This window comes from Ascaphus truei, chromosome 7, assembly GCF_040206685.1.
Source record: "Ascaphus truei isolate aAscTru1 chromosome 7, aAscTru1.hap1, whole genome shotgun sequence".
NCBI lineage: Eukaryota > Metazoa > Chordata > Amphibia > Anura > Ascaphidae > Ascaphus > Ascaphus truei.
This window is the reverse complement of record NC_134489.1, coordinates 6387890-6412154: the sequence shown is the minus strand read 5'-3', so window position 1 is coordinate 6412154 and position 24265 is coordinate 6387890. Positions and strand designations below refer to the sequence as shown.

The 24265-nt window shown below is 42.9% G+C and overlaps 1 pseudogene; it reads right to left on the bottom strand.

Moving 5' to 3' along the window:
* The window catches only part of LOC142498668 (cytochrome P450 2B4-like), a 51171-nt pseudogene extending 27131 nt beyond the window's left edge, over positions 1–24040 (bottom strand).
* Positions 24041–24265: the final 225 nt, after the last annotated feature.

Here is a 24265-nt window from a genome sequence, read left to right as displayed (position 1 = left end):
CTCAAGCTTCATCTCCCCAATTACACTGGCTAAAATTGCAAATGCCTGCAACCAGTCCCCAAATGATTTGGAAGCCTGCCTCCTTTCCCGCTCTGCCTCCTCCTCATTTAATTTAATCTGACTTTGCAGGCTCTAGACTTAGGCCTGCAATAATATCAGCAAATTCACATAATCCTCCTTCCATACCCTGTCCTTCACTGTCATCAACAGGTGCATTCCCAGCAGGCTAGCAAAGCATATGTAAGCGTCCCTAAAACAGCCTTCTACACCCCTCCTTCCTCTTGTCCTCCACTGCTGTAACCCCCTTTTAGGCTTCCCCCAGTAGTGCCGCTATTACAGCCACCCCTGCTAACCCCTCATTTGCCCCCACTGCCACCCCTGCCCCCCCAGCTGCCACACTAGTCCCCCCATCTGCTGCCCCTACTATCAACCCTGGCAAGGGTCTCCCCACCAAGGGAGTAGCTCCTGGAGGTGCCACCCCCTGAAAAACCCCTAACCTCTGTCTCCAACTGCCCCCATGCTACCTCCACCTACCCCCACTCCCCTGTCACAGATTGACCACTTACCACACCCTGACCTTGCTCTCCCTTACACCCCCATTGTAAAAAGAACTCACCCAAGGCTTTACCCACCCTCTGCTTCTTACCCTGCTCTAGGCCCTGCTACCCTTACCCCAACCCCCACCTGATGATCCTGCATCCCCTTCCCACCCCCCACCCCCGTGCCTCTTGAAGTCTATCCCACACTTGGTGCTTTCTCTACACATCCCACTGACCTCCTCCTCCTCACAGCCCCCTCCTTCTCCTCACAGCCCTCCTCCTCCTCGCAGCCACTCCTTCTCCTTACAGCCCCCCTCACCTCCTTACAGCCCACTCCCAGCTCCACACAGCCCCCTCCACCTCACCCCCCTCCTTCTCCTAACAACCCTACTGCTCCTCACAACCCTACCCCTCCTCACAACCCTACCCCTCCTCACAATCCTACTCCTTCTCACAACCCTACTCCCCCTCATCACAGCCCCCTCCTTACAGCCACCCCTCTCACCTCCTTACAGCCCACCCCATTGAGAGGGCATAGGAAGCCACAGACAATCTGTGTGGTTTATGTTTTAAATGTATTATTTTATTAGGTTACGTTCTTTTACATAAGTTGTAATGTGTTGTTTTTAATACATGTCTTTTTCATGGCCATAGGCCCTATTAGCCACATTTGGTTAATAGGGCTATTGTCCATTAGTCACAGGAAGGCAGGAGGGTTAGGTTTGTTGAGGGGTGGGGGTATGGTGGGTGTTGTGATGGGAGGAGTGTCCCGGGAGTGGTGGTAAGGGTTAACCCCTTGATTGCTTTAGCAGTTAGTACATAGGGCTGATCCTTTTGGTCCTACAGTATGTGGGACGAACCCTTTAAAGAACAGGTTCTGAATACACCCAGTCCTCATCAATACTACTGATTTCTTACCTGTCCCGAGGTGGAACTTATTAGCTGAAAAGAGTCATGGATCATGTGTATCATGGTTTGCATTGCTTCCTCATTGTATTCAAAACGCTTCCCAAATGTGATGGAGCAAATAATGTTGCAGGAAGCTCGGGAGAGATAAATGCTGGGGTCAAACGCTGACTCTGCAATATGGAGAGAGCAAATAAAATGAAGAATAATGCATCTTAAACTTCCTATTTGTAATAAGGTATCAACCTTTGGTCTTTCTCAGTTCAGTCACCAGACACTCAGCCTCTTCCTGGATCCGATCCTCAATGCTCCTCTTCCCCATCCCGAAATCTCTTAAAGTGGTGAGAGAGAAGCGTCGGAGCTGATTCCACCTCTCCATGTTACTGGTAAAAGCAAATCCTGGTAAGCAAATAACAAATAAATAAGATATGGGGTATTGGACCTAACCAGTAGAGTACTTTTGCTCAATTTATCAATCTCTCCTGACTTCAAAACCAGTGGAACAAATAATGAAAGATTTATTAAAAGAAAGGAATCCCACAGAAAGCCATACAGTATGTGGTGCTGTTTATTGAAAAGATTTTGGCCCAGTTTTGTGGCTGGGAGACTTTAATTATTAACTTAATGTAATTATAAAGTTACAATGGGATTGTAATGATAATATGTATATTAATCAATATGGTGCTTCAGGGGTTAATGTAGGTACAGTTTGGCTTTTAAAATACAATATATTAGGTTTATGACAGGTCAGGAATTTTCCTAGGTCTGTGCTAGTCTTCAAAGAGGACTTAATTGGGGGGGGCCTATCACGAAGAGCCAACATATGCGCTGTTTAGAAGGTCATAAACGCAAACCAAAGATGACTCTGTGAGACTCAAAGAAAATTAAACGTTTGTGAATAATTGCTGGTGCATTCCAGAGAGAGGTGACACACAGGTTATGCTTTTGTTGGAGGACTTTATTAAAAATAAGAATATCATGGGATGTCATCTACTGTGCATACTAAGAGTTACATGTGTGTAATTGTGGCAAAGCGTGGCATGAAATGAGAGGACACACTGCATGGGTAAGAGGTGCCAAGGACAGATTTCCATTTGTCATTCAAATTTAGGATCAAGACGGTTGTGATTAGTCTCGTTTCATCTGTCATGACCGCCTGAATCTATTGAGGCAACGCGCATGTGTCTGTGTGTTAGAGAAGGGAAGTTATGAGTGTGTTTATATACTAAGGCAAAACGTAAACGTTGTTTATAACAAGTTTTTTTTTTCTCTGTCGTAAAACCATCAATCTCGCAGATGATTTACGACAGGGATGGGCTTATGTTGTTTCAATAGGGAAACAATAGTACAGAAGACTTACCAAGGTATTATGAAAATCAGATTTCAACAGAGGTGTGTTTTGGACCAAACACATGATTTCACATTTCTTCGCCAGTGACCTCTCTGGGAGAAAATCCTGACATATGGTAACATAATGTATAGGGATTTCTGTTTTATCCTATTATTTTAAGAAACTATCCTACATTTACTGTAATTGTATGTTCTTGTAATCCTTTTTATGTAATCTAAGCAATGTATTTTAATATATATTAAAACAATTAATAAGTAATGCTTTGGGGCCCTGAATGAACTGTTGCACTCACTGGAGAGAGTATTTAATTTTTTTAACAGATTTTGCTACAACAGTTGTTTTTTGTGTTAAGTGCATAGTTTTTTTCTATTATAAACAGGGGCCTGAGACCCTGGCAGGTATTATTTTACATATTTTTATTTGCATAATTCTTGGGTCATGGAAGTGTATAGAACAGAAATAAAGAAGGACTCAGTGTGCATCTAAAGGGAGTCAGTTAACCTGCCTGACCCTACCCCTTTGCTACATGGGGCTAGAGGGCCAGAACAGTAAATTAATAGCATTACAATTGGGAGATTCAGAGCTACAATTACAGCTTTAAACAGCTCCACTGCTGAGGCACAAGCTGCAGTTTCACAGCTTTCTGAGAGATCACTCACTGCACTACAGGGTGCAGAGCAGCTACACAAACAAGCAGAGCTCTTGCTTCTAAACAGTAAAATCCAACTCTACAGGAGACCGGCTGAGACAGCTTCACAGAGCAATCAGCTTTACCTAGCTATATAGAGTATGCAGCTTTACACAGCTATATAGAGCAAGCAGTTTTACACACCTACTGTATACAGAGCAAGCAGTTTTACACCCCTTTACAGAGCAAGCCACTTTACACAGCTATACAGACACAGAAGCTCCAGCACTGCTTCACAGATTCCTGCAGCTCTACACAACACACAGTGAGGTAGAAGTCATCAGACTTCCCCCCTGTGCAACATCCCCACAGCTAGGGCTACCAAAGGCCATGCTCTGGACATCCGCTAGGACACGGGTCAGAGCCACGGACACCTGTAAGTACTGCTACGCTGACCGCACACAACAAACACTGACTAAGGCCTACAAACAAGAGAGATGTGCAGCTGGGCACTTGAGAAAAAGACCCCTATTTGGCGCACCAATGTCAAAATGGTTATGTAATGTAATTAATTTTAAAATATAACATTTAATCCTTAATAATAAAAAAAAATTGCCACTTAGAATAAAGCAAGTAAAATAGATTACAATAACGCAGTATTAGGTGTTGTAGCTAATAAACCCGACTGTCATGAATTCAACGTATTGGGGTACATTACCTACTAGGTCAGTACTATGACACTAGAAGGTTGTTGTTGATATATAATCCGCACAGCATATAATTTATAATCACAATTTGTTTTGTGTGCAAACTGTTGAAATGTACAGGGGTACAGGGGTACAAGGTCTATCAAATGTTGGCTCTCTGAAATACCTCACTTCAAAAAGTGTTTAGACAACTGTGGCTATTTTCATGGTTGTAACAAGAAAATGTTTCAATAAGTGTAGCACAGACACTAAGGGCACGCGCATGACTCAGACACCTACACGTGAGTCAGCTGGTAGCACTGCCTCCCAGCATTTGCAGCGTGTTTTCTTATGCAGTGGCTCCTATAATGGATTGTCCAAGGGAACCTTCTAACCAGTAGGTTGTAACTCTGTCTGTCTACACTTACAAGTTATATGCACATTACTGCACGTTACTTATGATCTTATATTTACCTACCCTCATTAGCACTGACCCTTTACTGATCAGCTCTGACTAAAAGAGCAGGTGTTGGGTCAGTGCCGTTTACCCTGGTTACCCCTATTAACCATGCAATACATTGTATTAAGTTCAAAGGTATACTTTAGATGTGAGGGTCACAGGCATACCACACATTGAGCTGTGCCTCAGCTAGACTTATCAGTTTGATGTACAAACCTTATAAAGAGTATTAATTCAGCATATTGATTGAAAAATAGAATTGATACACACTAACTAGTTTATTAATATATATTCTTTGTCTCCCAATGTGCTGAAGATTCAGTGATTTATCACTGCATTGCCTTCTAGGGGTTTGTTCTGTGGATATACAGTAATATAATTTAAGATCAATCACTACAGTGTTGCAATATTGATACATTATATCATTTTGCTGGCTAAAGCTCAAACACACAAAAGTGATATGCCTTAAATGAGGCACTGTCTGTGCTACACTTATTGAAACATTTTCTAATTACAACCATGAGAATAGCCACAGTTGTCTAAACACTTTTTGAAGTGAGGTATTTCATAGAGCCAACATTTGATAGACCTTGTACCCCTGTACCCCTGTAAATTTCAACCGTTTGCACACAAAACAAATTGTGATTATGAATGATATGCTGTGCGGATTATATATCAACAACAACCTTCTAGTGTCATAGTACTGACCTAGTAGGTAATGTACCCCAATACGTTGAATTCATGACCAGTCGGGTTTATTAGTTACAACACCTAATACTGCGTTATTGTAATTTATTTTACTTGCTTTATTCTAAGTGCCAATTTCTATTAATTATTAAGGATTAAATGTTATATTTTAAAACTAATTACATTACATAACCATTTTGACTTTGGTGCGCCAAATAGGGGTCTTTTTCTCAAGTGCCCAGCTGCACTTATCTCTCTTTACTCATCTGTCCCAGGCAGCACATTGTCGTTACAGGACAGGTTTGAGCGAGGCCATCACATATTTTCTAAGGCCTACAAACACCTGCAGCATGGCAGAACTCAGACCCAGCTTGACCTGCAGGAAGCAGCCAATCTGGAACGTGATGACTTCATGCAGACCGCTATCGCAGAGGCTGAAGTCCAGAGAAAAGACCTTTTGCTGGAGACCACATCACAGTGCTCCAGCGCATCCAGGCATTCATCAAAGTCAGCAAAATCAGCGCGATCCAACGTGTCTAGCGCAAACGCTACCACGGCGCAAGCCACCACAGAGGCCGCACACAATCAGAAAAAAGTAGCCATGAAGCTAGAGAGGGCCTGCTTAGAAGAGGCGGAGCAGAGAGATGCTTTTGCTGCTTCCACAGGCACTGCTGCCGGTGCTGCCACCGCCGCTGCCACTGAAGCAAACCCTGTCGCTGCTATCGCCGCCGCAGCAGCCGCTGCGTGTAAGAAGACTGAGTTGGACGTGAACATAGAGGCCTTAAGTAAAGTAAGGGAAGCCACTGCCGCAGCCCAAGCCGAGGTTTTAGAAGCAGCCGCACGACAGAATGTCGGGGAGCGATTGTACAGTCGGATAGCTTCAGGGGATCCAGCCCAACGCACTAAAGACTATGTGAGGAGCCTCCAAAGTTTAAACGCTAACGCACTAGCTCTACCTGATGGGGAGGATATCACAGATGCCGAAGCTTTGGAGAGTCCAAGTGAAGAAGATGCTGTTTCTTCAAAGTCATACACAACCTGGGATATCTACAGCCACAATAGTTCTCAATATGCCCGCACGCATAGGATGCACTAAAACAGGCTCACAATCCAGGTATGCCCACACAGAGACAGCACTGACCAGCAGTCCTCACACATCCACACCAAGGAAGAGACGACTGCAAGGTCCCTCCCAGCAACCACATTGCCCCAAGCGCATACTCTGCACACATGTAAAAGACACATGACAAACCCCACTCGACCTTACAGTCCAACGCTGCGAACATGGGAGGTGGACAGAGCAACATACCAGAACGCGCCCAGCCACATCCTCCGTAAAACCAACATACTGATGCATAAGGCCTAACAGACATGGGCAAATATATGATCTGGCGTGATATGGTACAAACAGGACTCACCAACTTCGACGACAATCCCGAGCACTACAGAATATGGAAGTCCACATTCAAGGACACAATCAAGAGTCTGTGCTTCACTGCAAAGGAAGAATTTAGCCTGCTAACCAAATGGTTGGGGAAAAAATCTACAGAGCATGTGAAGAGACTCAGGAGAGCGAACGCAAACCTCCCCCAAGTAGCTCTTGACTTAGTATGGGAAAGACTTGTGGAGTGCTATGGAAGCACAGAGGCAATCGAAGATGCACTTTTCAAGAGAGTTGACAACTTCCCCAGAAACATGGTCAAAGACTATACAAAGTTACGAGAACTCGGAGATCTGCTGCAGGAATTGGAGTCTTCAAGAGCAGATCAATCTCTATCAGGTCTCAATGTCTTAGCCTCTGCTTGTGGAGTGAAACCCCTCTTGGAGAAACTACCTTATAACCTTCAAGAAAGATGGTCTTCTCAAGGTTCAAAATACAAAAGAGAGAAGCAAGTCGCCTTCCCCCCTTTTCTTTCTTCTTGAGCTTTATTCACGAAGCAGCTAAAACATAAAATCATCCCAGCTTCACCATGGGTACACAAAGTGTGCCCATTGCAATGAACCTAAAGAATGAAAGACAGGTGACAAGATACGGTAGCACCAGAACAGCTATCTCAGTCCACAGGACATCTGTGTCTTCTATAACATGTACACGTCCCAATCATTCTACCACTCCAAGCAGGGAGTTAGGGGACCCAAAAAGGGAATGTCCCATACAAAAGAAGCCACACCAACTTAACAGGTGTTTTGGGTTTAGGATGAAGCCCATAGAAGAACGCAAGAACCTACTCAGAGAATTCGGAGTTTGCTTCACCTGCTACGCGTCCATAAGTCATCGGTTCAAAGATTGTAAAGAACCAATCAAATGTACAGTGTGCAACAGTGACAAGCACGTAACATCTCTACATCCAGAGATACTGACACACCACCAACTCCACAACCCTACCACCATGGCAAAGCATGGTGGGGAGGAAGGAGAAGAGAAGTCACCATCACCATCTGTCACATTTCAGTGCACAGAGGTTTGCGGAGAAGGACGTGACAAGATGTCCTGCTCCAAAATATGCCTTGTTGCAGTGTACCAAGGGACAACCTGAGAGGGCCACTAGGATGTATGCAATCATCGATGATCAAAGCAACAGGTCATTAGTGAAGTCAACATTCTTTAGCTTGTTCAACACACAAGACAATGCCTCCCCTTACACACTCAGAACATGCACAGGACTGACCGAGATAACAGGGAGTAGAGCAAGTGGCTATACTATACTCTCCATGGTAGAAACAAAATTCCACTCCCTACACTTATAGAGTGCAATCATATGGCAGCAAACATGAGCGAGATTTGAACACCAGACGTTGCACGTCATCACCCACACGTTAGTCGAATAGCTGACCGCATCCCGGCAATAGAACAAGATGTCAAGATTTTACTACTGCTCGGCAGGGACATCATGAGAGTACAAAAAATCAGCGAACAGCACAACTGATCCCACAGCACCCCATTTGCCCAAAGACTTGACCTAGGATGGGTCATAGTGGGCAACATATGCTTAGACAAAGGGTACAAATCGGACGATATGGATGCCCGAAGAACAAACATAACGGAATGTGTATACACATCCCTCTTCAAACCATGTCTTGGCCATATCCAAGTGACAGGAAGGCTTAGCAACGAAGAAAAACAAGGTCATATCCCTGAGAACCCCAAGAACATCTTCATATCACAGGAATGTGACAATGGCCTAGGATGTTCAGTAGTCAAGATGACAAAAGACAACATACCACCTTCACAAAAGGAAAAGAACAATCTCCTGAAGGTGGTTGACAAAGAGATCATCCAAGATAAGACAAACAATCAGACAACTCTGCCTCCACTCCATCCACCAAGTGGACATCCCCTAACTAAAGGAAAGGGAATCGAGAAGTCCACGCAAACGGATCAGTGACACAGTGTGCCTACAGCTCACCACCCGAGTCCTGTAGACTACGCTACTGGGTTAGTGTCTACAGCTCACCACCAGAACCCTGAAGATTACACCACTAGGTGAGTGTCTGTAGCTCATCCACAGAGCCCAGCATTACAAACAGAATCAGAGTCTCTGATGCAATCTGATGAGATCCCATCTGTTGCAGAAGATACTGTTCAAGTAACAATCCCGGAAACAGCTACAGACATCCACATTCCAGTCTGTACTGTGGTCACAAACGTGTGACACCTGAAGGTACACAAGAATTCCATTGTTCCTCTAAATAGACAAGGCTCCAGTGAGCGTTCGCAAAGTTCAAGCATGCTTCCACGGTTCTTAACCACAAACCTGGTGGTAAAATAGACTGCTGCCGTGTTAGGTATCTTTACAAAAGACTGAGTCAGCGCAGCAACAGAGGCAACGATGGTCATCCCCAGTTTCATCATAAGGGGGACTGTCATGGGAGACCAATGCTTTTAACACCTTAATACCCGGATCCTTTGACTGAGCAAAGCAGAAGATAAAATAAATTGTAATTTATTCACACGATGAACATACACAGTTTGATTTACAAAATAGCACGAAAATACACTTACTAGTTACAATGTTACATCTTGTTACAGGAAAGATCTTATATGGAACTCTTTACCGCATGATGAATCTTAGATAAATCTCAGGTGAATCTCAGATGGAACTTGGTACATGATGGAACTGTTACCTGAGGGGCTGCACAGATTTTTAAACCCTCCAAATCCCTATCTGTAGAGTCTGCAGCCAACCGCTGCGTGGGAATTAAATAACCCACCTATCGTCAGTTTTTGCCAGTCTCTTACAGAACTTGGCAGAGAGCTTCAGTATAGCAACTGATCATGTGCAGACCACCATCTTCCTCCATTTGTCATGTGAGAACCCCTGCCGGCTCAGTGCCGGAGAGTCTGGACCGAGTAGACATTTGCCAGGATTGTATTGAACTTCTCTTCCGTTTCTCCTCCCTGCTACCAAATGGTTAACACCTCCATATCCTTGCTAACCCATGGTTAACACTTTCATCCTGGATGGACTTTGAAGCTGATTCTTTGAAGCTTAGAGGCACAGTAGTTTCCACTGCTTCCTATGCAAATGGATTTTTATCCATACTAAATGCCTTCCTCTGAAAAGTACTGGAATAAAAATTTAAACTTTGGGGACTGTTAAAAACCATTTTCTTTTCCCCTTATACAGAGAAACATTGTTACAATAACCCATACCTTTAAAACATGATATGATTATCACCCCCTTAGCTCTGGTGGGAGACACACAGTATTACAGCCCTCACTGGGTCGCAGAGCTGACACTCTACACGTTAATTTAAAACCCCTAAAACTCTCTTCACCTTATACCTGGTGAGAGAGGTACAGAACCCCTCACTGGGTTCTGGGATTTGGATATACTCCTGGACCTATAATGTAACCCAGTTCCCTGCCCGGTCTTACGGCCCTGGTTTGTGCTGAAGCAGTGAGATTTGGCGGTGAGCTGCAAACTGCTTACTAGGGAGGATTTTATCCGGTGGTCTGTGTTCCTCATGTCCTCATGAGTCTGGGGAGATTCCTGAGTGCAAGTTTCGGGGTAACCCGCAACATTGGCCCCCTTCTGCCCAAACACACCCTGACAACATTTTACCGTAAAATCATCCCTGAAACTCACGCCTTGCACATCTCCACTGGTTAGCACTGCTGGATCCGTAAACACTCACACATCTTTATTACAGTACACATGCAGTTACAATTGGGTTGAAGAGCTGACACTCACAATTCCCCAATATTGCTCAGGGGCACCCAGCTGGGCCAAATACCTTTATTAATGGCCTGGGTACCCCTTCACTGTCACAGGGACACATGCAGACAAGACAACTGTGTCAGTCTAAAGAGAGTTCCTTCTGGAAGTCAAATCCTCTAATCAATTAGGGCAGCCCCACAAGAACAAGCGGTCGACTTATCAATCCCCAAGTGTGCTGGGAACACACGGTTGGAATTACCCAACAAACAAGACGGGGAGTGTCCTGGAAACTCTCTGCATGTTTGAGGCAGTCATTGCTCCTCATTGTGATTTGCAACAAATGTATCTTTCCTTCACTGGTTTGTCTGCTGTCTATCAACTACAGCACAGACCTCTGTTAGTTTCTCCCAGCAACACTGATTATATGGTTAGTCCTGACTATATTCCATCTGCACAGACTAGCTCACTTCATTTTGGATCCAGCAGTCTGTGAGTACACACCTCTTACTGCCTCTCTCATACAAGGCATTATTAATTTACCACTCCGCCACATATGCCACTCACCCACAGTTCCCCTCATTTGTTGTTATTGTTTGTTTTACAATAAAAGAACAGAAAGAAAGAAGGACTCAGTGTGCATCTAAAGGGAGTGAGTTAACCTGCCTTACCCTACCCCTTTGCTACAAGGGGCTAGAGGGCCAGAAAATATACAATCCCAGTGTCAGCTGTTTTTGACCTTGAGGTTTCACATAAATATTAATATGATGGATATGTAGATCTCAAAGATCTTTAAGTGACATGTTTTATTAAAAGTTATTAATCAAATCAATTCCTCACCAAAGTTTTTGTAGGCGGCATCGAAACATGGTGTTTCCCCACGTCCGCTAAATGCATATCCATAATCTACCAGGGCTTCTTTCACCGCCTGGTAACCACTGGGCGAGAACCCAAATAAACTGTGAACACGTCACCGTACTTCAGTCGCATCTGCATTGGAAAAGTATAATTGACACGGTAGGTGGTTTCAGACAAAATAAATCTCCCTCCGTTATCATGTGACAATCTGCTTCAAAATGCAAATAGAGCAAAGAATGTCAGTCAATATAAGCAATCTTAACCCTTTTGCTGCCAGCATAGTGTGCCCTCTGGAAGTACAAAGGGTTGATTGTATCAAATATTGAAGTGTGAAATGGGAAAAGGACTTCCCTGCACCGAAGACCTTATATTCTAAAAAGGATGTTCACTAATATGTGATCCAAGTTATCCCACTGCAACCCCCTATCAGTTGCCAATTAAATCCATGGCAGTTACACAGGATCAAGATGTGAACATCTGTATACCACAATAGTTAATATCGGATCAGCAAGTGCTATATTTGGAGATTTAAGGGAAGGGGACCATCTGTATCAAGTATTGCAAGCTGGAGCTCAAAAAATAGGTGTGAACTGCTTCATTTTACACCAATGTATGAATTTACCCCAACATTGCAAAAGATAGTGTTTTTGGAAGCAGTTGTAGGAAAAATAGTCTGTGCAATATTGAGATAAGATATATTACATTCTGTGCTATTGTCCACTCTCTTTGGGGCTTATTCATTAAACTTTGATAGTGCTAATTGGGTCACTACTACACAGAAACCCCCACTGGAGTCAACAGAAGTTTCCATGCGATAGTATCCTGGGAAGAGAACTTCAAAAATATGGAGTAGCAAGAGAGATTTTCAGTCAAGAATGTGCTGCAGAAAAGTGTGTGACAGAAAGAGGACAGCCCTGAGAAATGGTAGAGTGATAGATAAAACAGAGGAGTGAAGGATCTTGAAGGAGAGAATAATTTAATATGAAAATTCATAGCAGGGCAAAAAAAAATCATATTAAACAACTTAGTGTAATTGGCTTCCTCAGAAAGATTAAATTCCATTTAAAGTCACTGTATTACTTATTTGTATCTTGTGACAAATGTTATGCTTGAATTTAGTTGACTAAAAAAAACAAATCAGCACTTCTGTTCATCTGTCTGCAAATAATGCCTTCATAATTGCTTTGAAAACCAAGAAAAAATTTTTTTACTTGTAGTTATACAGTCTTATCACAAAAAGATGTTAAGTAAATATTGTAAAAACCCTCCAAAGCTTTTGCTATGCAAATCTCACAGGTTTAAAACATTATTTGTGTAGCCCTGCTTCCTATCGGACACAGGCCACTACCATATCTTGTATAACCTGTAGGCTCACAGGGCCAAAGCCTCTGCCACGGAGAGCCTGGGGTGCTCACAATACTTATGACTTGGTGCAGCGCCTCCACCTGCGACAGCTCCGCCCTAGGGGAAGTGGGTCTTCGCAGGAACTTATATACATGAAATACACACACAGCGATATACCTTAACCAATATACGTTTACTTGCAACAACCAACAGCTTAATTAACAGGTGTCCCTCCCTGGAGGAGACACTACTACCAGCGTCCGCTGAACGCTCACTCTCCCTCTCCCTTCACCGGGTGATCCCACCCCGTGTCCAGTTCCCGTGCGGAGTACGTTCCCCCACCCCCAAGTGAGTCAGTTGATGTATAAGTGTGTGACTGCGCAGCCACCGTGTCCCGGAGTGAGAATGGTACCGTTGGTGCACTTGGAGTTTACCTGCCGGGGTCTCCTGTACCCGGTTCTGCAAATATCTTCACAAAGGATCGGCGCGGGCATAGATGACGTCACCCGTGAGTGTCCGGGGCGTTCCCACCCACACACGCTGCGGCTTAGTGGTGGGGCCTGGTCCCAGGCCTCCCGCTTATATAGAACTGTCCCGGTAGCGATCGTATTCATAGAAGGGGATCCGGAACCTAACTATGGCCAGTCCCTAGCTCTGCTGCACTCTACTGTGGCTCAGGGCCTAACTGGGTCTGGGGCCTGCGACCTAGGTAGGAGCGGCCTGCCTCCCTACACCGGAGCTCCTTCTCCTTCCTCCGCCAGCTAGATCTGACCCCTCGTGGGCCCCATCACTTCCTTTTCCTCCCTAATCTCGTACCTGATTGGTTCGGCCGTGTCACGGGGGACCGCGGGGGCTGCTGGGACCCGTAGTCCCCTAACGCCCCTCCTCCCGAACTCTCCTCCTTCGCGGGCTTTGTGACCTGCTCTGCGCATGTGCAACCTCTGCGCCGGCGCCACCCTAAACATGGCGGCTCCCTAAACACGGAACCTCCATTATTGGAGCGTTCCCTGGGTGCGACATATCCCACCCCACACAACATTGGGGAAGAAACGGGGTCCCGGCTACATCTGCAAAAAAGAAAACGTGTGCTAATGTGTACTACTAAAGTATATAAACAATGTGATTCAAATATACAATTATAAATGGTTGGGTCAAATAGCCATACACTTCTGCAGCCAACAAGAAAGGATTATCCAAACCCCAAAAAGCAATTGAAAAAGGAATCTCTGGCGCAAAGAAATTATCAAATGGATTTACTAGTGAAAATAGTAATGGTGGGACTATGAGAAATATAGAGGATAGCAAAAAGGGTAGATGAAAATAGTAACAAATTTATTAAAACATATGACCTTTGTGACTGAATTAGAAATTCAGTATAAGCCTTTACTTAATAAAATGCATCAATGCATACCCATAAAATAATGAAAACAATCCCAATGGGTGAATGCTATACAATAAGTAACCTGTATGCTTAGGAAGAGTGTCTTGGAAAGTTGGAGTGTTTATTTCAAGAGAACAAATACCCTAATTGGACAGCTAGTAACCTAGAAATGTCACATAAATCAACTTCTTCCGGAAGTTAATGTTCCTATAATTAGTGTCTCTTTTTTTCCCTTCAGATAATTTTTATTAGTTTTCAACATAGTACAAGTTATAGACATAGTATATCCAACAATATGACCATATAAACATTATCCTCTACCGAATAGTAGTATTATTGAGTAGAAATTCAAAACAGTCTTAGCAAAGCACTACCACTCCGGTTATACTCAAGCTGCAGATAATTTAGACCTTGGATCCGGCCTATTTCTGTCCACGTTCTCTTTTTAAGGGTCAAAAATGTCCCAGAAATCGGGAAGGTGCAACTTAGATCCACAATGTGCGTTGTAGGTATTAAATAGTGTACAACTTCGTTCTTCATAAATGAAGCATCCACATACAGTTAGTAAGTCAATCCCACCTCATTTGGGATATAGTTACCCACTCCTCTTGTGTGTCTGACGACAGCCTCTGCAACCTAATGGAAGTTTTCTTCACGGGGTGTGTTTAAACAGATGACTGGCTGGATCCAAGCAGTGTACTGTCCCTGGGTGCCACTTCCACACCAGCCTCAGCAAGTGGCTGCTACCTGGGATATTTCTCCTCCACTTGGTGCGTCCACATCAGTCTCTGCATGTAGTTTCTCCCTGCAGTCTTCCTCATCTACCCCTATTTACTTCCGGGTTGCGCACTAGGGCGGGCTGTGGCGTGCGTCTCACAGGATCGCGCTACATGCGCAGGCGTTCCAGCATTCAAGTCTGGATCCGGTTACAACAGCACCAGCGATTGCATTTTTTTTCCTATTTTCTCGATCCGGGTAGATGGAGAGTTAAGGGTGGATAGTTTTCCTCTTCTAAGGGTTCTCCAAAAGCTCACAAAGGGTATAAAGGTAACCCTACGCGTTTCACCTTTCGCTTCTTCAGGGATATGACATAACACTGTGTTCATAATCCTTTTTATAAGGGAAATACCTGTTGCTGCTGTTATTTCATTATTTCCTCTTCATTAAAGAAGTATTACATATAAAAAATAATAACATATCTCCTACTAAGATAAAGAATTGGCATGACAATATTCTTCTATATGAGACAAAATCTATATAAACTATTTTATACAATGGTCTATAAGTAGGATAACATTATTAAAATTATAATAGGATATACAAGAGAGGCACATCAACAGCCTTAATATATATTCTACTTCAAAAACGAGAGAATATATTCAATGGATATACACATCTTGTTCTCAATATGTAGAGTTAACAGTAGAGAGCAATGGGAAAGGGGGTAGGTTTAGGGAGTGGTTCCCCATATTTTATAAAGGTTCCCCAAAAAACAAAGGAGAAAATGAATAAAAGTAGATAACGAAAGAAAATAGACAACAAAAGAGTTAATAGGATAGAGGGGAGAAAGGGTATTCCTACAGAGAGGAGTGTGTTTGGTTTCACATATCAGAGAGAAACGTGTATATGTGAATAGAGCTTGTATTAACAATCATACTCCAAATGTACAGCAGGAATAATGGCATGTGGTTGAACATTGAAATTGCAGAAAAGATTAGAGAAAGGTTAGAGAAAGAATATTAGATCAATATCTTAATTGAGGCCTTTTGGACTAAGTGTTTTTAGTGTACATATCCAATATTCCTCTCGTTGTGAGATTTTTTTTAACGATGTCACCTCCCCACCAATCTTGGGTCACCTTTTCTATTCCTTTTAACTTCAGATTCTTTGGATCACAGTTATGAGTTGTTTAGAAATGGTTTGAAACACTATTGGGTCGATTCACTAAGCAGTGATAAAATCAGTCCTTTTGCGTGCGAGTATTACATTTATCACGCTTAAAAAAAAATTAAGCCAACAACGGGAGTCACTAAGAAGTGAAGGCCAATAAAAAGTCTGATTAAAAAATGCACTATCGTGCAACCTGTTTTTTGTATCGGTGCTATCGTGCTATAGATTTTATTGCACGATAGCTGATAGAAAAAAATGCACCCTATAAGACCTGAATGGAGATGCTGTGTCTCCATGCAGCTCTTACAGGCAATCGTGCATTAAAAATATTGATTTTATTGATAGTGTACATGAGCAGGGGTCTCCTGAGCTGAACCGCTTTGGTTTCAGCCTCAGAGACCCCCTACTTCATGAGATACAGGCCCCGTTATGGGTGCCGGTATCCCCTGTGCTTTTAAATTTCCCACGTCACGTGACCAGGGGATTTATATCCTGGAGCGGGATGCCGGCACCCCATAACGGGGACTGTATCTCATGAAGTACGGGGTACCCGAGGCTGAAATTAATGCGGTTCAGCTCAGGAGACCCCTTGCTCATGTAAACTATTATCAAAACCCCAATAACAATAAAAAATAATTAATTACCGTAGCGGCTATCCACTACGGTAATGAAGCTGCTTTAATTTCATTTTTAATAATAGTGTTTGGGAGCAGTGGGTCTCCCGAGATGAACCGCATTGATTTCAGCCTCAGGGACTCTCTGCTTCCTGAGTTACAGGCCCAGATATGGGGTGCTAGTACCTCCCTCATTATTTAAATCCCTCGGTCACGTGACGCGGACGATTTAAAAATAGCGGCATTACCGGCACCCGATGCCCCATACCCAGGACCTGTAACTCGGGAAGCAGGGGGTCCCCGAGGCTAAAATCAAAGCACTTCCGCCCAGGAGACCCCCTGCTCATGCACACTATTACTAAAAATTACATTAAAGCAGCTTCATTACCATTGCGGATAGCCGCTATGGTAACAAATTTGTTTAATTTTTTTTATTTGGGTTTTATTACTAGTGTATTGTAGCAGGGGTCTACTGAGCAGAACCTTTTTGATTTGAGGTCCGGGGACCCCCTGCTTCCCGAGATATAGGATCTGTTATAGGGTGTCGGTATCTCCTATGCATTTAAATGTCCAATGTCACGTGACCATGGGAATCAAATGCATAGGAGATACCGGCACCCCATAATGGGGCCTGTATCTCGGGAAGCAGGGGGTCCCCGGACCACAAATCAATGCGGTTCTGCTCCGGAGACCCCCTGCTCATCTACACTAGTAATAAAATGTATATTAAAAAACATACTGATGCAACGGCCATTATTCGAACAAATCACGGAGCTGTTTTCGTGTACTGTATGTTTTCGTATACTGGCTCTGCTGTATTCCACGCCGCATTCATGCCGCCAGGCACCACTGTATTTACCGCGGTTGATCTGTTTTAATTTAATGGTTTCAGGTTTCTTTGGGTGCAATTCTTAGCGTATCCGCCAGGTGGCAGAAATTAATGAATTGTAATGTGTACAGTTCTGTGCTACTGTGCCAATTTGCAGGTGTTTAAAAAACAGATAAAAACCAAGTCTACCACAGTGGTCCATTGTGAATCTACCTTGGTCCTTGAAGACGCTATCAAATGTAAGCGTTTCATAATACAAACTTATAAAACTCAATTCTCTGTGCTTTTTTCTACATCCCTACATTATCCTTACATGATTGCTGACTGGACTGGACACCATGTGTACACCGTACACGTATAAAAACACGTGAGTGTAGTTATGCATTTTTAATATTTTCTGCAATTAATGCTGCAACAGATAAGAGGATGACTGTAGCAGAAATATATACTGTAAATATTTCATTTCGAACTATGATATTTACAAATTTTCACCTGACGTTCGTGGGTGGAAGCATTCAATAAGACAAACATTAAGTAACATTCAGTGGGTTTTTATGCATGGACCCTGCACCCGGAGAAAGAAGAGGGTATTGGGGTGTGGTCCCAGATTTTTACAGTATGTTTGATCATGGCAACGTCAAAAGGAGAAAGGTCGGGTTTAATCCATATAAAATTCATCAATCCCAATCCAGCAATGTGCCGACAACAGCACCAGCACCAGCTTACAATAAAGGTCCGACCGTCAGTGAAAACCTGGTGAACGACAATCCTTGCTACTCTAACTTTCCCCGCCGGAATACCTGCAAAATTTACAGCCTGAGCCTGATTTCATGTACAGGTACCAGCAAGCTTGCGTGTACCCAAAAGATTTCCAGCTTCATCAGCTGTCAACTACAGGGGTAGCAGGCCAGCTGTCACCTGTCAACTATAATGCAGACTACGGGAGTGACAGTGGCTCATCTGCACCCGTTTGGCAAAGTTTATAATGAAGGTAAATATAATGTACTACAGTATACTGTATTACACTATACAGTACAGTATTAAATTTAAAGCTGCAGTTCAAGCTACCGTGTTTAAAAAAATATTATTTTTTTTAAAACAATATTTGCATCAATACAATATGCACCGAGACAAGAGATTAGTTACAGTAAACTGCAGATCAGTCCATTCTCCTGCAATCAATTGCTTTGCTCAAGGTTATTTAATTTAATTCAATTCTTGCACAATTATTGAAAATGTAGTCCTGCAATATGATTGATTAAGCAGTTACTACAGTAGATACAATTGGTGCACAGCTAGGGAGAGGGCGGGGCTCAACAGTCAGAGCCTATCAGAAGTTTGTTCTCATCATACAGATGCACATGTAGGATATTGCTTGAACTGCTGCTTTAATTCCCAATGATACGACTTGATGCATGCGCAATACCGGAAATAATAGCATCATTTTTTTCCCCAGAAAATAAACTTTGACATAAAGTGGCAAAGGCAAAAGGAGGAATTTCGATGGACCTCTAAAATTGCTTTTTTAAAACGTTGCTTGCGCATTTTGAATCTGATTTAAAAATCCAAGTAGGCAAAACATTTAAAGTCTCAGTGCAATTTTTATTGATTAGGGGAGAATAATTGTGAGCTTTATAGAAAACCTTATACAGTATGCTGCTATGTTTTCATATTCAATACTTTTTTTACATTGTACAGTAATCATCACTACTGTTTGACATTGCATTTTGCAGTATAATTACAGTAGACTTGCATGTGTAATTAACTCTGCTAAGAAACCCAAAAATAAAAATATATATCTTTTATTCTATATGTATTATTTATCATTCAATACTTTCGACTTTTACTAGGCTTGCTCTTCTTTTCATACTGTTTTTATTTTCTGCGCATGTGTGTATGTCTAATTGGAACCTTGTTGAAACACATATGCGTGTCATCACATTTAGGCGCATGCGTGTATGTCTCATTGGAACCTTGTTGAAATGCATATGCATGTCATCACATTTAGGCGCATACGTGTATGTCTCATAATGATCCTTTATCTTTCTCTGACCTATCACCTCATCTCATTCTCTCTATCTCTCTTCTCCCCTTCTCCACCTCCGTCTACCCCCCGGTTTTGCAGAAACCTGCGCTCTATTCACTTACAGTAGAGGCAACTCTTATTCGAACAAAAACCAGTGGCAATTCCCCAAAAAACCCAGGAAACACCCAGGTACATTCTGAATACATGCCTTAAACTTTCCTTAAACTAGCCCCAGCATTTCTGCATTGATTAATGGCCTATCAGATTAATAGCGGGGGTCCCTGGCAGTCCCATTCAAACTGAATTGGAATGCCAGGGATCCCTGCTGTGTTAATCCTATGGGTCGTTAGTCAATGCAGAAATGCCTTAAACGTGCCTCAAACTAGCCCAGAACATACCCAGCACATACCCAGCACATACCCAGAATGTAACCCGGCTAGTTTACGGCAAATGTTAGAATAAACGTTGCCTCTACTGTACCTGACTTTGAGTCCACTTTACACTCCTCCCTCTCCTCTCTCAGCTCTGCTACAGACCCTGACAACCTGGTCAGGAACTACAACTCTGCCTTGTCCTCCTCTCTTGATCTACATGCCCCGCTTTCTCTCTGCCGCACTCGCCCTTCTAAACCTAGACCCTGGTTAAATTCCCAGACGCGCATGCTGCGTTCCTCCACTCGTTCCTCTGAACGCCTCTGGAGGAAATCTCATACTCTCGCAGACTTCCTTCACTACAAATTTATGCTATCCTGTTTCAACTCTGCCCGCTCGCAAGCTAAACAAGCCTACTTTTCTTCTCTAATCAACATGCACAAATCTAACCCACGCCGACTGTTTTCTGTCTTTGATACTCTACTCAAACCACCCGCAGCTGCCTCTCCTTCCTCCATCTCCGCTCAGGACTTTGCTGACTATTTTAAGGAAAAGGTGGAATCCATGCGTCAGAACATCCCCTCTGTTCCTTCCTCCCATCCTACACCTCTTCCTAACTCTCCTCCTGCCTTCCTTGACTCTTTTTCCACTGTCTCAGAGGAGGATGTGTCGCTGTTGAGCGCCTCTTCTCCCTCTACCACTTGCCCTCTTGACCCCATTCCCTCCATCTCCTTAAACCTCTTGATCCTACTATAATCCCTACGCTCACACACATTTTTAGCTCCTCCCTCTGCTCTGGAACCTTTCCATCCTCCTTCAAACATGCAACAGTCATACCATTACTCAAAAACAGCAAGCTTGACCCTACCTGTCTTTCTAACTATCGTCCTGTCTCCCTCCTGCCTTTTGCCTCTAAACTCCTTGAACGTCTTGTATTTTCTCGCTTCCTCCATTTTCTCAACACCTATTCTCTCCTAGACCCTCTACAATCTTGCCTCCACACTGCTCACTCAACGGAAACAGCCCTCACTAAAATAACTGACGAACTCCATGCTGCCAAAGACAGAGGTCATTACACTCTGCTCATATTACTCGACGTCTCTGCAGCATTTGACACCGTGGACCACCCTCTTCTCCTTCACATTCTCCATACTCTTTGCATTCGGAACAAAGCTCTATCCAGGATCTCATCCTACCTCTCCCATCGTACTTTCAGTGTCTCCTTTGCTAATACCTCCTTCTCCTCTATTGATCTCTCTGTGGGGGTACCCCAGGGCTCTGTCCTGGGACCTCTTCTCTTTTCTCAGTATACACTCTCTCTAGGTGACCTAATAACATCTTTTGGGTTTAATTATCACCTCTATGCTGACGACACACAAATATACTTTTCAACACCCGACCTTACACCTGCTGTACAAACCAAAGTTTCTGAGTGTCTCTCTGCTATATCATCCTGGATGGCCCTCCACCGCCTTAAACTCAACATGGCTAAAACAGAGCTCCTCATACTTCCTCCCAAACCTGGCCCTACTACCTTCTTCCATATTACTGTTGGAACTACGATCATTCACCCACGCTGCCTAGGGGTCACACTCGACTCCTCTCTCACATTCAAAACATTTCTAAAACCTGTCGCTTTTTCCTCCGCAATATAACTAAGATATGCCCTTTCCTCTGTTGCTCGACTGCTAAAACTCTGACTCAGGCCCTCATTCTCTCCCGTCTTGATTACTGTAACCTCCTGCTGTCCGGCCTTCCTGCCTCTCACCTGTCTCCCCTACAATCTATCCTAAACGCTGCTGCCAGAATCACTCTACTCTTTCCGAGATCTGTCTCAGCATCTTCCCTCATGAAATCCCTCTCCTGGCTTCCGAACAAATCCTGCATCTCACACTCCATTCTTCTCCTCACTTTTAAAGCTTTACATTTTTCTGCCCCTCCTTACATCTCAGCCCTAATTTCTCGTTATGCACCATCCAGACTCTTGCGTTCTTCTCAAGGATGTCTTCTTTCTACCCCTTTGTATCTAAAGCCCTCTCCCACCTTAAACCTTTTTCACTGACTGCCCCACACCTCTGGAATGCCCTACCCCTCAGTACCCGACTAGCACCCTCTCTATCCACCTTTAAGACCCAACTTAAGCCACACTTGCTTAAAGAAGCATATGAATAGCACTGTGGCTATTCTGAACACATGATACATAAAGCTTGGCCCCCTGCAGACGCACTTACCAGAACTCCCTCCTACTGTCTCTGTACGTTCTCCCTACCTACCAATTAGACTGTAAGCTCCTCGGAGCAGGGACTCCTCTTCCTTAATGTCTAAAGCACTTATTCCCATGATCTGTTATTTATATTATCTGTAATTTATTTGATTACCACGTGTATTACTGCTGTGAAGCACTATGTACATTAATGGCGCTATATAAATAAAGACATACAATACAATACAATATATTTCGGCTACAGTCGCCATCTTATCTGCTGTAGCATTAATTGCAGAACATATTAAAAATGCATAACTACAGTCAGGTTTTTTATACGTTTGCGGTGTGCACATTATGTTCAGACAGCAATTGTGCAAGGATACTGTAGGAATGTTAAAAAAAAAAAAGCACACAGCTTTGAGTTTTATAAGTTTTCATTATGAAGCGCCTAAATTTGATAACGTCTTCAAGGTCAAATCACAATGGACCACTGTGGTAGACTTGGTTTTTACATTATCTGGTTTTAAACACCTGCAAATTGACACAGTAGCAAACACAGAACTGTACACATTACAATTCATTAATTTCTGCCACCTGGTAGATACGCGAAGAATTGCGCCCAAAGAAATCCGAAACCATTAAATTAAACAGATCAACCGCGGGTGCCTGGCTGCGTGACTGCGGTGTGAACAGCGGCGGGAACGCGGAGTTAATACCGCATGGAATACAGCAGAGCACACGACAACGGCTCCATGATTTATTCGAATAACGGACGCAGTAGCTATATGAAGAACGAAGTTATACACTAATACCTACTGCGCACATTGTGGATCTAAGGTGCACCTTCCCGATTTCTGGGACATTTTTGACCCTTAAAAAGAGACACTCTAATTATAAAAACATTAACTTCCGGAAGAAGTTGATTTATGTGACATTTCTAGGTTACTAGCTGTCCATTTAGGGTATTTGTTCTCTTTAAGTATATATACTCTTACTTTCCAAGACACTCTTCCTAAGCATACAGGTTACTTATTGTATAGCAGTCACCCATTGGGATTGTTTTCATTATTTTATGGGTATGCATTGATGCATTTTATTAAGTAAAGGCTTATACTGAATTTCTAATTCAGCCACAAAGGTCATATGTTTTAATAAATTTGTTACTATTTTCTTTTACCCTTTTTGCTGTCCTCTATATTTCTCATAGTCCCACCATTACTATTTTCACTAGTAAATCTATTTGATACTCTCTATGCACCAGTTTCCTTTCCATTAAAACATTATTTAGACATAATTATCCTTTTTTTTTAAGATGTCAATGAGCTGCATTTAATCTGTTTAACATGTCACTGTCTTTAGTTCACTTTGGTTTAATGAGAGACTGCACTAATCAATAGCAAATGATAACTACTGTATTCTCTTTCTGTAACTCTGCATTGCGTGAGACTTGATCATAGAAATATAACATTGGTAAAAGCACACTTTAACACAATTATTCACCAGTGCTCACCCTCTTCACAGGTAAAATGTACTCACCTCTTTCAAATATGTAACAAGCTGCCCCCTCTTTATCTGTAGGATGTTCCCCAAAACTGGAAGTGGTGTTGGTCCTGGGGGCAGATTGCCTCTCATGTAAAAATTCTTGACACCCCATAAGAAAATCAGGCAGGAAATGCCTATGACAGTGTATGCGATTAAATCCATGCTGAGTCTTACTTGGATGTGTGTTTTCCCAGATCGAAATACCTCTGTTTTTATAAGAAGCTCTAGGAACACCAAGTTATACAACTATAGTGGTTATAGAAATGAGTCCACGGTTATGTAATTGCAAGGTGATCAGACTTGTGATAAAATGCAAATGGGGATTATGTATGGGTTGGGAAAGTAAAAATCCTTTGGTTCATGTTAGAACATATTGGAATGAACGTGAAACATCTGCCAAATGTTCTTACTATCAATACTTCCATTAAACTTGTTTGTTATCTATTCTTGTGTAGTAAGAGAAGTGAATCTCTAATGTGGTGCTCCAAAAATCTGATAGGAATGATGTCCAGGGCGAAAGAGAGACAAAGAAATGTTTTTAGGCAAATAGACTGATCATACTCTGAGTATTCTCCTGTACCGTCATAAGCACTGAAAGCCTGAACCAAAGGTATGAGTCTGCAGGCATGTCACAATAACAAATATCACTACCTTATGATACTACATGACTCACTCATGGCAAGAATGTAGCAATAACAGAGAGCTGTCAGAGATCATGACTTAATGTAACCAATGTAACAGCTTATAGTGTTGCAAAATGAATAGCATATGAAGGATCTATATTCAGC